The following is a 13,696-nucleotide window of genomic DNA, read 5'->3' as shown; positions in this document are numbered from 1 at the left end:
GCTGCAAGCAAGCAGGGAACTTTCCATGACCTCATATACTACTACTGACATTAGTTGGTGGTCTTTTACCACAAGAAAAAGAAGAGGTCCTAACTGGCAGAGAAATCTGTGTCCTTTGCATACACTGTTTCCATTCAAAGGAAGGTTTTGTCCGTGACATGCCTAGGGATGGCAAAATAAATCCAAAGATAACATGCCCTGAATAAAGAGTAGGAGAAACAATACCAATAACAAAATTATAAGAATGACTTCATCTGTTTTATAAAATCAAAGTAAATGTTAAGATGGTAAAATAGACAATGTAAAAATATGACTACATACAATAAAAATAAAAAATTGTAATGGTATCTTTAAAATATGTATTTAATATAGTGAGAAAAAAAGTCAACCATGGCCAGTCTAAAATAATGCACCATAGTCTCACCATTACTGAGATATGTACTAGGAGATACACTCTTCCAAGTAGTTGCCAGATCTCTTGGAGAAAATACTCATTTGCAGATTTCACAAAGCTTTAGTGAAATACTCATTTTAGTGTACAGATAACAACTTTAGAATCCCCTAATAGCTTACTTAATAGACTAATACCAGATAGCCCTTAGTTATACAGAAAACTGAATTCTACATGATTATCTCTTCCTTATTGCAAGAACTGATGAAAGATTTTTTCCTTTTCTAGATTGTTATGCAATCCAGTAAGACATACTTAACTGCTATAAGACTAAATCCACCTAAATTGGAGTAATATACTGACATTTAATGAAAATAGTATTTTAATGTTTTGCAGTTGAAATAAAAATTGTGTATGAGGGTATGAGGATATTTTGAACTCATAAATTCAATTTTAGATGAAAATATCATATATTAAATTACAAACAAGAAATTTGGTAAACCTTCATTTAATACATGTAGAGTTAAGATTAAGAGGACAAGTCAGGTGGAATCACAATCCCTGACCTGAAATTATACTACAAATCTACTGTAATAAAATCAACATGGTATTGGCTAAACAACAGACCTGAGGATCAATGGAACAGACTGGAAGAAACAGCCACAACCAAAAACATATTCAGCCACCTAATCTTTGATAAAGGGGCCAAACAAACTCACTGGAAGAACAATAGCCTCTTTAATAAATGGTGCTGGAAAAATTGGCTTGCTACGTGCCAAACACTGAAAATAGACCCAAGCCTATCACCATGCACCAAACTCAAGTCAAAATGTTTGACAGATCTCAATATTAAAACGGAAACACTAAATCTATTGGAAGAGAAAGTAGGTAAAAACCTTGAAGACACAGGGGTAAGCAGAGAGTTCATGAACAAAAACCAAAGTGCACGTGAAACATTTGAAAGAATCAACAACTGAGATCTCATCCTACTGAAACTTGATTAAGGCTAAATTTATCCGCATAGCCACATTTGTGAAACATTCTAAATTCAATATATAAATTTAACCAGCTCTGAATAGTTCTACTTTATAGCATTTTTATCAATATGTTGGATTGAATGTGAACTTTTTGATAGTGTATAAGAAATAAGATAGAAAAGTTTAAATTTCATGACAGTTTTAAGATTATTAAATAAAATTTATTGGAGGTTATTATTTGGAGCGAGTTTCTATACCAGATTTCAGCGAACTAAACATAATGGAGTTACACTTACTAGGTTCCATGTAATCCATTTAAATTTGAAAATAAGACAGTATTCCCCAAAATAGGAGATTTATAGCAACCATTCAAAAGGATTAAGTCTGAATGACCCAAAATGATAAAGAAGTTCTCTGTGCTTTAACCTATGCAAAGAAAAGTAACTAGAAATCATTTGATATTAAAAAAAATTCCTTGTTCTGCACTATGCTATTTCTTTGTTCTTTCAAAAGCCTTCTTACAAAATCCAGTATTTGTCATGCCCAGCGAAGCTCTTGTTTATTTTGTTGATTGGATGTTACCTGGTTCATGAACTGCTAATAAAAGTTAATCAGAGCTGGACTGGGTGAGCCAAAAGGATGACAGGTCCCAGATCAACCAACCTGTCACCTTTGCAGACCCTGTTTTTAAAAAAATGAAAAAAAGGCCTGGGAAGGAAGTTGAGCGCAAAGCCATAGGTTGAACTAGTAGCTAGCTACAATCAATCATTCAATCAATCAATAAATTACAAATAGATATTCCAAACTCAGTTTGATATAAAGATTTAGGCTGTCTAGGAATGTTGGGATGGATTTATTTTATAATCTAATGATTCACTAATCCCAACTCTATTCTAAGTGTGTATTTGGATGACAATGTACGTTTATCAAGGTACTGAGAAAGATTTCATCACTAAGGACTAATATCCCAGAAAAAAATATAACCCATACATGCAGTCAGCTTGGAATGCAATGTGAGACTGCCATTAAAAGTGTTTTTTAGTGTGGCAGAAACTCTGCTATGTTTATAATAAAGAAGAATGTTTTTTGTGGTTCTATAGTAGATACCCAGGCTGAGATATCAAAATGTGCAGTTTCTTATCCTTTCTTATTTGGTATACTGACATGCTTAATTCTATATTAATATCTTAGGAAACATTGCAACAGTGTCTCAGAAAGAATTTGTACATTCTCTGTCTTCTTGATATTTATAATCTAATAGAATAAACAGAAATAAACTATCATTAACCAAATCTAGTTTATTAACATTATCATAATAGATCATAATAATGTGCACATCTCTTTGATACAGTGTTGATCTATGCATACTTAATAGTGTATCAGCATAGCTTGATGAACCTAATTTTTATGCAATTCTAATGGACAGCTCATATTAAAGAACTGTGTTTTTATATAAACAATATTTTCAGTTTTGAAGGGGCGTGGAAGAAAGAAAAACGCATAGAAATTAGAAAAGAAATAGATAAAAATATCAAGGGTAAAGTTGGAAAGGATGATTTAAACTTTTTAGAATTTTGATTAAGAATATAAAGAACATTTTGAAGACTATTTATTTTGGGAAATAAAATCAGGAATAAAGAATAAAGACCAATGAAGGATGCAAATAGAGAAAACTAATACAAAGACATGTTAACATGCTTGTCACTTTTAAGAGCAATGAGTTCAATACTTTTCAAACTTCTAAAGAGACTTGGCACAGAGCTCAAAACTGTACCAGCAACAGAATATGTTTTTAAACTGCTCTGAGTTTTCACTCAGGGGTTAATTTCTCCATATGTCCAGGTTTAGGCATGCAGGAGGGTTGGGTGATTTGCTTAGGTGTCCCAAGCTTTCCATTTCTAAGCAAGTTGTTTTTCTCTTCTTCTCTTACCTCTATTTAGACTTATACTCTGATTCCCATTATGACAAGCCACATGGTGATAGCCTAGGAGAGAAAGGCACTGATTTCTGTCTTTACCTCACTCTCAGGAATGCTTTTAAAATTGTGCAATATTCACTTAGTTGATTTTTCTTGAGTGAAAAATTAATCTAGATACCATTAGAGTAAAATATACTTAGAAATGAATTTCAGTTTGAATATAAAGCTGGTAATTAGAGAACTTTGCATATAAAAAAGAAAACTCTTCACCTGAAATAACCCAGCGCCTGCTGTTCATTTGCATATCTTCACTTTAACTGATTCAGGCAGTCAGAATATGCTAATAGCTGTACCCATTTCATATCCTAATACAGGAAATCCAAAAGCTCAATGATAGGCATATATAGGCCTTACAGAGAATCTCTAAAATTACTTGGAAAAGGAAAAGTATTTCTTGCAGTTTCACACAAATTCTCAAGGAGCCCTTTCAGGAGCTCTAGTAAGCAGTCCATAACCACCAGTCTCCAGCTATAAAAATGGAATCTTTTTAACACAGGCAATATGTAATCTGAATTTTAATCATCTCCTTTTCTTAACATGTCTAATCTTTCTCTATCCTCAAACAGATGATCAATTTAGCTCTACTTTATAAAGAAATCTGTTGCATAAATTCTGTTCTGATATAGGAGAGAAATTCTGTGGTGGGTAATATAATGTTCTTTGTTAAAATTAGAAGGTAAAAATTTAAAACTTGGTTAAATAACCTCATTTGACTCTATGCTATTATGTTAGATCTCTATTTAATCTCATACTTCAGAGTGTCTAAAATATTACTAAAGGCTTTTTTTAAAATGAAAGACCCCAAGAGTTACACCCAAAATTATGAATTTACTCACTTTAACAGTGGTGTATATTTAAATGTTTTCAACTGCATGATTAAGACTCTGCTTTGGGAAATTCCACATTAGGATATTTGAGTAAATGTAAATAATAAATAAAAACAACTGCTACTTGTATGGTATGTATATTCAAAGTACACAGGATTTATTAGCAGTGTATATCTACATTATAAATCTAAATGAAACCTTCCAGTGAGTGCTTTCATTCTAGTTTGCAAACAGATATTGCCAGCATGAGTACATAATAACTGCCAGTAGTAAATTGGAACATTGCGTCTCAACTACAAAGTGATAGCAGAAGCTGCCAAATGCTTAACACCTGCACCATCATGTGTGCTGGTATATCACAAAGTCAATGTATGAAATTTTTAGTAGGTCAGAGGGAAATAATGCCGATCAGTTAAGGCCAGCTATGTACACCCCTTAGGGATAATTCCCCAAGTGTGAACATTTTAGTGAATGCATTTCCATTATATAATATTTATATATGATTGATCCAACTCTTATTTTGTGTTCTATGCTTTAGTTGTTATTCATTTCTGCCCCTGGACTTCTTCAACTTAGAAAGTCTTCTGTTACTGTTTATAGTTGAGTGGTGCTGGTCTTGGATAGATTTGAGAAACTACAATATTTGCTTGACTTAGATCCAAATGTTCTCTCTCTTTGCTCCCTGATTGTGTATGTCAGAGCCATTTATATTAGAAGCCAGTTTTGATGGGGCTGGTGGCAGCATTTCAAACTGAAGATCCCTGCTCAGTGAGATAGTTTTATCACCTCCTTCTTGAAAGATGTTTTGGAAAACTTCCCAGTTCTACCTCGAAAACAGGTGGGACCAGGAAAGACGCGCTGTCAACAGGGCTCTATTACTACTTCAGTTCCTGTGAAGTAGTCCGTTGGCGCAGTTACCTTCCCTCCTTTGCTATTCAGCATCCAGTCCGGCTGTTGGCTGATGAACTGCTTGCTGTCAGTGAGAGCCGCAGTCCAGTCAGAGCGCACCTATCATAACTGCCTGTGCTCCGAAAGTCACCGCAATTATTTCAGGTAGTGGAACAAAGAAAGACTGGAGGGTTTTGAAAGGGTCAAACTTATTCCAAATGAAAGTAGAATGGGCATCCCATTGTTTTTTAATCCACAATTTAATGTCAAGGTCGCTTTTTAAAATAGAATTTGAGCTTCTAAGTGGAAGTTGGCTTGATGACTGGGAACATAAACTTGGCACATTGTGAGCAGCACGCCAAATACGCAGAAATCACCACAGGCCTGAGCAATTTGATTCGGAGGGTGAAATGGGCGACATTGCATCATCAGCTTTTCAGCATGAGTTCAATAAAACACTCGTGGGACTGGAAATCTGTCCCTCTTTCTAAAGGACATTTCATTCTTAGAAGCTCTATGTATTCATATATGTTTAAGAGAAATCCAGATGTCACTGTTTGCATACTATTTGTGTATTAACAATAAAATAAAAATATATTTTAGATCGAGACAGAAATGCAATTAGAAATATAATTAGGGAAACTTTTTAAAGATTATTTTTCTTTTTATTCTTCCTTTTCCATTTATTACTTTTTTTTATTCAAATGCTACAAGAGGATAATACCAAACTAACAATGAGAACAAAATTTTATGACATTTTTTACTGATTTTCCACTTTCCCAAGAAGTCTATATTTAACACATAACACAGGATTTACTTTTGAGAAAGCTAATTAAAAAATGTCTTAGCATCAAATTGGTTTCTGAACATATGCTGAAAAAATTTTAATGTAATTACATAAATGGAGACAAAAAATTGTTTTACAATGTGATTTAAAAATTCTTCAATTTTTACAGTAAAAACTATTCAGTTTTTAAACTTTTATAATGTATATAAAGTGCCTGGCATAGTGCAGATCTGCCATAAAACATATCAATTAGGGTTTTAATGACTCTTCAACAAATTGTCAAGTTTTACAAAATTATTGTTCATTTCGAATTCAAATTGATTAAAAGATTTATTCTGAATTATTTCAATATAATCAATTGGAATAAAGTGGAAAGAGTAATAGATTTTTAAAAATACTTTTATTTAAGTTGGTACTAAGAAATAATATCATTTCACCAGTCAATACTTTCACAATGTAGTGCTATAAAAAAGGCTTATTATCTATAAGGAAACAGCTGTTCCTGGATTAATTCATGCATATAACCAAGAATTTGATCTTTAGGTGAAATAAAATTTATCATCCTAAGTATAGGACAGAAATGGCTTTAGAAGAGGTGGGAAAAGGCAGAATCATCCTCTTAATGAAGCATTCTTGTTGATGAGCTATCTTTGTTCTACAAATAAGGTCAGTGTTCTCAATTTTAAAGAGTATTTTAATAAATTACATATTTTTTAAAGTAAAAGAATCTGGAAGAAAATGAAATATGCTTAGTAAAGTTGATATATATTGAATAAAATATCAACTATAATATCAGAATAGAAACTACTTTGCAAAGACATTCTAATATGCCCCGCCTTGTGTCCAAATTAGCATAGTTTCTTTATTCCATAGTTCTAATCTATTTGGACAGATGCCATAAGAAAATGGAAAGTTAAAATTGTTTTTAGGTAAGTTCGAGTCAGGTACACAGCAGTACTATGTTTATATACTTCACCATACTACTCTAGATGAATATATGGTATTTCCCTACTAGTGTCTACTTGTGGTTTGTAGAGAAGATCTCTAAATACAGGCAGCTCAGTGAAATAAAGAAGGAATAAGTAAAAGCTACATGGAGAAAAATGCCCTCCAGGATGTTTACAGTTTGAATAAAGAGAAGAAACTTGATCTCAGAGATAATGTAATTATGTGAGTAATGGTGCAGTTATGTGAAAGAAATCCTAATGTGATTAAGAGTAGGGAAATGGAGCTGAGTGTCTGTTCATGTGAAGCTTCTTTAAAAAGTCAGACAGGAAGTTCTGTGGGAGTGACTAGTACATATCCATGCTGAGAAATCAAAGTATTTTGGATTCTGTTTATTCTATATGAAGTATGTCACAAAAGTGTGATGGTACCTTCTTTTATTGGCTGTAATGAAATATTGCCCTGGAAACAACCTTGAAATATTGCCAACCTGCTTAAGAATTATAGTCATTGGTTAGCAAAGCACTGATAATCTAAAATTGCTGTCAAGTTTACTTTCCAAATGTATTAAAGTGTTACTTTTTTTCATTTAGGATTAAAATTACAACACAAAAGCACAAAAACAAAAAAAGTGTCCTGTGTTTTGTTCTCCAACTCCATCTTTGTTCAGTTAGCTCTTTGATTAAGCTGAGGAATTTTTAAAATTTACTTTTATTAATATATTTTAATACATAATTCTTACATTCATCTTGTAGAATTGGCCTAATAAACTAACGAATTTGAAGATCTTTTCCATATGCATGTATTAATACAGAAAATGAAATAGAACATTAAGCACTAATTTTATATAGATAATTTTGTCCCTCATTGATTTATGCATTTTTTGATTTACTTTCCCTTTTTTCAGAGTATTACATTATTTTTATGAAAATTTCATTTTATGGTATTAAGATTTCATAAGTATGGAATATATGATATTGGACAATAGAATATGAAACAAAAAATGTAAGAAAAACAAAATTTCTTCCTCTCTTAGATACTCATTTTATTAAAAAGCCAGAATCATTTATTGAACAGACCAGACCGTCCTTAAACATGGGAAATGAAATTAGAGAAATCTGAAAAATACCTAATGACAAAACCAGAGGATTGAGTGTTATGGCTGATACATTGTGTCAACTTGGGGAGTCTCGAGGTTTGGCTAAGTGACTTAGCAGGAAGCCAGAGTGCTTACTTTGTATACATCCTGAGCCTGTGGAAGAGGAGGGGATGGAGATTATGTGAGAGCTACAGGCCCCTTAGGTGGAGGTAGCCTGCTTACAAAGTAAGGCAGGGAAAGAAGTTGCTTGCAGACATTTCTCCGGTTTGCTCTGGCTGTTTGCTGTTCGGCTGCCATTCCCCCCTTTGCTCTTGTAGCTTTGCTACCTTCTGCCTCGGAGCCAGCCAAGTATGGACTGAAACCTCCACAAACTGTAAGCTAAATAAACCTTTCTTTCCTTCATTTTGGGCGTTGGGTATTTTGTCTCACCAATGAGAGATAAGTAACCAAGACACAGAAAGATAAACAAACAGATTTGTTAAAATCTTATTACATATTCTTCTGATTCTTAAACACATTATATTAATTCTGTCTATTTAGATCAGATATACAAAACAATTCTTTAAGTTGTACTAAAGAAAAGTAATGAAATTTCCCTTATTGAACTATCCCATTCAAGACCATACTCAATTTTTCTGCTCAGCCAAAGGAAAGATGAGGAAAAACACATAGCATTTCTAGAAATGAAAATGATGGTGGATATTTCTAGTCAATTTTATTCTCTCTCTCTTTTTTTTCTTTATTTTGGTACTGGGAGTTGAACTCAGGACCTTGTGCTTGACAGACAAGTGCTTATGTCACTGAGCTATATCACCAGCCCTTCCTAGTTAATTTTAAACTGTATGTAAACAAAATGAAGCCTGGTGTATTTATAACTCTTTCCAGAATATTATAGGTAGTATCAAAGATTAAACAACATTTAACTCTATCTTTTACATCTATGTTTTTAAATTTATGCTATCTATTAACTACCTATCATTTATCTATAGCCAAACTTGCCTCTCATGCAAAATTATGTCCTTAAAATACATAGATAGCAGTATTACACAGAGAAGACAAATAAATGCAAAGGAAATCGAGGAGAGGAAGAAGAGAAGGAGGGCAAGTAGGAAAAGGAGTGAAAGAGGTAGGAATTGGAAGGAAGAGAAATATCAGAAGAGAAAGCAAGAATGAAAGAAATAAAGTAAAACATGTTTTAAAGCAATATTGAAGGTAGTTTAGCATATTTACATAGAACAAAAACCTTTTTTTGAAATGTAATGTCCGGTAAAATATTTTAATACAGGGTTTTTGGAGAGGTAAATCTGTGGCATTATATTGGCACCAGACTTCACATGCTCTAGGCCCACATCTATGACAGGGCAGCAGAAACATTGTTAGCTTCGAGTATAGTAAAGTCTCAGATTCTTCACAATTTCTGAGACCTGCTTCTACTTTGGGCAAAATTATTATGAGATTCTTGTGGAGATCCATGGGTGATGGTAATGTATCATTGTTCTTTTTTAGTGACTAAAACTGTGGTTAATTTAATTCACTCACCAATCCAATGTGGTCATACAACTACTACGCCACCTAATGAATTGCATGAGAAAAAGTGGGCCTTTCTCAGGAATAAAGGACATCTGTAATAATCATATTGCCCGCTTTGCCTGGATAATGGTCAAGCTTGGCTTATCATGTTTCTGTGTTTGAGGGCAAAGTTTCGACTTCCACGTCTGTCAGCTCCACCCATGCATTAGCGCTGAAATTCTCAAATCTAGCATCCAGTGAGAGTAACTCGTAGCTGGTTTGACTGAACCTGTTGTCATCTGTTTACCTGCTTTTTGCAGCAAGACTGCAGACATTAGAATACTATTTGTCAAGCACACAGTGAGATAAAAAAATTCTGGAGATGTTATTTTTCCATGCCACAAAAATTAGAGCGGCTATGCTGAGAAGATAATATACTGTACAGCTGGGTCAATCTTCCAGGCCAAAATGGAATGTCAAAGTGTCACTTGTGATAATTATAAGATACATTATGATTAAATGGACTTCCATCTGGAACTCTGGCAGAAGAATTATGCCTTGAGAAATTAGGCCCTGAGACATATAACTCAAAAGGCTGATGGCACTTGGTAGTGAGCAACCCCTGGACATATTCAGTTGGCTAGATAACAGAATTCAGATTGATGGTGACTGCCCAAAGTTGGCACTCTGCTGAGATATTGCTATGATAGGTATAACTTAATTGACTGTTTGAAAAGATAACATAGAGCATTCCAGATGATGCTACTCTGGTAAGACAGTTTAAAACAGGATACATACTCTTTATTTTTGCATTTAGTTCTGAGCAAATTGTATTTTCAATCTCTCAAGTAGCATCATGATTTTATCTTTTAAAACAAAAATTACAGAAATTTCTGGATGATCTCAAACTATTGTAATAATTCTTATAAAGAAATTATTCCTATTTCTTGTATTGATATATCATTGATGTGATCATTAACTCCTCTTACCTCTTCTAAAAGTTTAATAAAATCCACTCCTTCAGTTTAATGTAAGGTTCAAAAATTTGATGCATTATTTCAGCCAGTTTATACCTTTACTAGTTGCTTTCCAGTTTTTAAGTATTATTGGAGGTGAAACTGAAGGAAGGGATTATATCAATACTGAAATTAAAATGCATACGAGCATTTTAAAATATAAAGCACACATTATTAGGAGGAAGCAATTAAATGTTTCTGGGAAAGATATACTCAGGTGTATCTGGTTTCAAATGACAGTGTTCAATGCATACTGAATAATATCTGCAAAGTTCATTAAGATATTTAAAAATGAGGTGATAACCAAGATACAAACCATATGATTAATAATGGTTTTCTTCTCTGAACACTACTGTGACATATATTTTCTTTGTGGGAAGGCTTCATTCAGGTATGTCAATAATTTGTCAGTTATTAGCAGGCCTTGCATTTATCCATTATGTCATCATGACTGCCTCAGTACAGAGGAAAATACTTATTTATCTATATTATTTTTACTCACAAAAAAGGTATATTAAGTGATCTCCAGTATATTTGAGGTCTTGTTAGCTTTGAAATGTATACAATACATTGTTGATATAATTTACTGTAGTTTGCATGGAATATATATTTTAATATGTTTTTATATTTTTAAGCAGCTTACATAAAATCATGATAATATTAAAGCATTAAAACAAACTGATTATTTCATTGTATGAATTTTAAGTATCCTTTTAATAGTCTAAATATTCATTACTAATTTTCTGTAATGAAAATTTTTATATATATATGTATTCCACCGAAAAACTGCATATACATTTCAGATAAAGAAAAACTTGTATAAATATTTTAATACTAAATTTATCGGGACATCATTAGATCAATACGTTATTTTTTGCCTCTACATTTACAAGAGGTGCTCAAAGTTGTTATTTTATTAGCTTCCAGACAGTTATTAGAACAGAGAACTGCCACTTGGGTAACCTTGGACATTGATATTGCTGCTCACGCATTTAAAATTTACTAAGGGCCTGCAGTATAGTGGATTTTCTGTGATATACCACATCCTGTAGGTGCCCGCATATGAGGGTAACACCTTCTGTTGAAAAAATATCAATATCTTTTTTTCTGATTGTATATATATTTTTGCTGGACTCTGTACATAAATGTATATATCTATATCTATAAATACATAAATTGTAATTGAAAATTGTGGAATATTCAATGACATTTGAAAGTCATACAAAGTATATCCAGGATTGACACATTCTTTGACAGATCAAAATTTTTTATCTATTCACTGTTTTCTTTAGTTATATGCTGTCTCTTCAAAAACACATGTCTTGTATATCTTTCCCTTATCCTTTATTTTAAATTCTTACCTTGTTATTTTGAATTTCACTCTCTTTACTGATTATCTGAGGCTTGTAAGTAATGCTGGCAGTATGGAAATGAGGTCTGGCAGAGGAATATTGAGATCTCCTGCTCCTCAAATAGATATAAAATAGATAAGGCCATGAAATAAATATCCTTTTGGGTATTAGCAATTGTAGTGCAACTTTTATTGTAGTTAAAACAGTATAGCCCCTAAGTACTAAGATTTTTTTGTGGTTCATGCAGCTGTTTCAACAGATTGTTTTCTTGAGTGAAGTACAAGAGAAGATAAAATGTGGTATTTGTAAGTGAAACCTGAATTTAATTATTTCTTAATTAAGAAAATGCTGTTCAGTGATACCAAAGCACAGTGCAAGAAATGGAATCAAATGGCTAATGGATGTTTTTTTAAGGCAATACAACTTTAAACAAAATGTTGAAAGTACATGCCAGTGAAGATAAAGAGCAATGAGAAATCTGAACAGAAACCTGACAGAAGATAAGTTATATCAGGAGCAAAACTCGTCATCTTGTTTTATTGCTTTTCTGACATTAATTATAAATGACAGGTGACCTGTCAGCCAAGTATGGTCTACTCATAGAGACTGTGAGAAAGTTTTAGATCTCTTAACAACTCAGCTGAGAACAAAGTCTAACATTTCAAGTTAATTTTAGTAAGACTGTATTATAAATAGTGGTGTTAACACGAGTCACCTATTCAAAACATTTTACAAGAATTTGCTAATTAAACCTTGCACTGTTGATAAATAACTTTTTTTTTCTTACCAAGGAACAGAAAGAAACAACTTACACCTTACTAAGACTTTCTGAATTTTAGGTAATATGATACTAAGGCTTTACCTTTTTACTTTATGTCTTCCTAAAATCAAAACATATACACTCCTGGACTTGAAAAAATATGAACCACAATAAATAATTTATAACTAGATTAAATTCTCATCACACAAGAGTTTCTTTGTAGGAGTAAGGTTAGCTATGGGGAGCAAATTTGTATTCTATATTTCTGCTTTTATTTCCTCATCAACTCTTCCTTCCCCATGCTATCCTAATTTTGGCCTGTCAAATACAAATTAGACTACATTTCACATCTGAAATTTAGAACACTCTTAACATTTTCTCCCTGTACTTTTGGTTATTTTGTCTTATACAATATTGGACAGGTGTTTGTCTTCCCTATTAGCCAATATAATCCAGGAAGAAAAGACCATGTTTTTTGTTGTAAAGCACAAGTGTTTAATAAATATTACTTAAAAAGTAGCTCATCAAAGAGACGCAGTCAGTTCTTTCCATTCAATGTGGAAACCTCAAAAACTTACATGGTGTTTTAGAAATGGAACTATACTTTTAAAAAATGTTTACAATCCAAAATAATTTAGACACATATATGAATACATTCAGAATCAGTGTTAGTTTAAATAATATGAATAAAAATGTGGGAGAATGATTTAAAAGTATTTCTACAGCTTTTCTCTACCCTCTGATTCTAAGAAAAATAATTTATACAAAACTAAACACATTACTTTGCTCTTTGCTCCTCAATTAAGGAGAAGTATGAATTGTGAAAAGGAATATGAGATCAAAAAGGAGAATATTATTTATTCGGTAGTAATCTAATACTAACAAATCCCCAAAATGGCAAATAAGTAAAGGAGATATTACAAACATTTTAGATATAATTAGTATGCCTGATTCATATATTAAGAAATTTGCACAGCTAATCAGTAATAATGATGGCTGTTTGAGCTGGAGAATGTATCCTCTAGTAAGGTATTCTTTGAAGACTTCTAAATTATTATTATAACTTGATAGAATAAACAGCCCTCTATAGAAGGTAGTTCATAGATACAAGTTTGAGAATCGACAGCCTTAAGTCTCAACAGCTGGGAGAAAAATGATGCTCAGTAT

The sequence above is a fragment of the Chinchilla lanigera genome, unplaced genomic scaffold (assembly GCF_000276665.1).
Source record: "Chinchilla lanigera isolate Chin_1 unplaced genomic scaffold, ChiLan1.0 scaffold00006, whole genome shotgun sequence".
Lineage (NCBI taxonomy): Eukaryota > Metazoa > Chordata > Mammalia > Rodentia > Chinchillidae > Chinchilla > Chinchilla lanigera.
The sequence above is the reverse complement of the archived record's forward strand: the minus strand, read 5'-3'. Positions refer to the sequence as shown.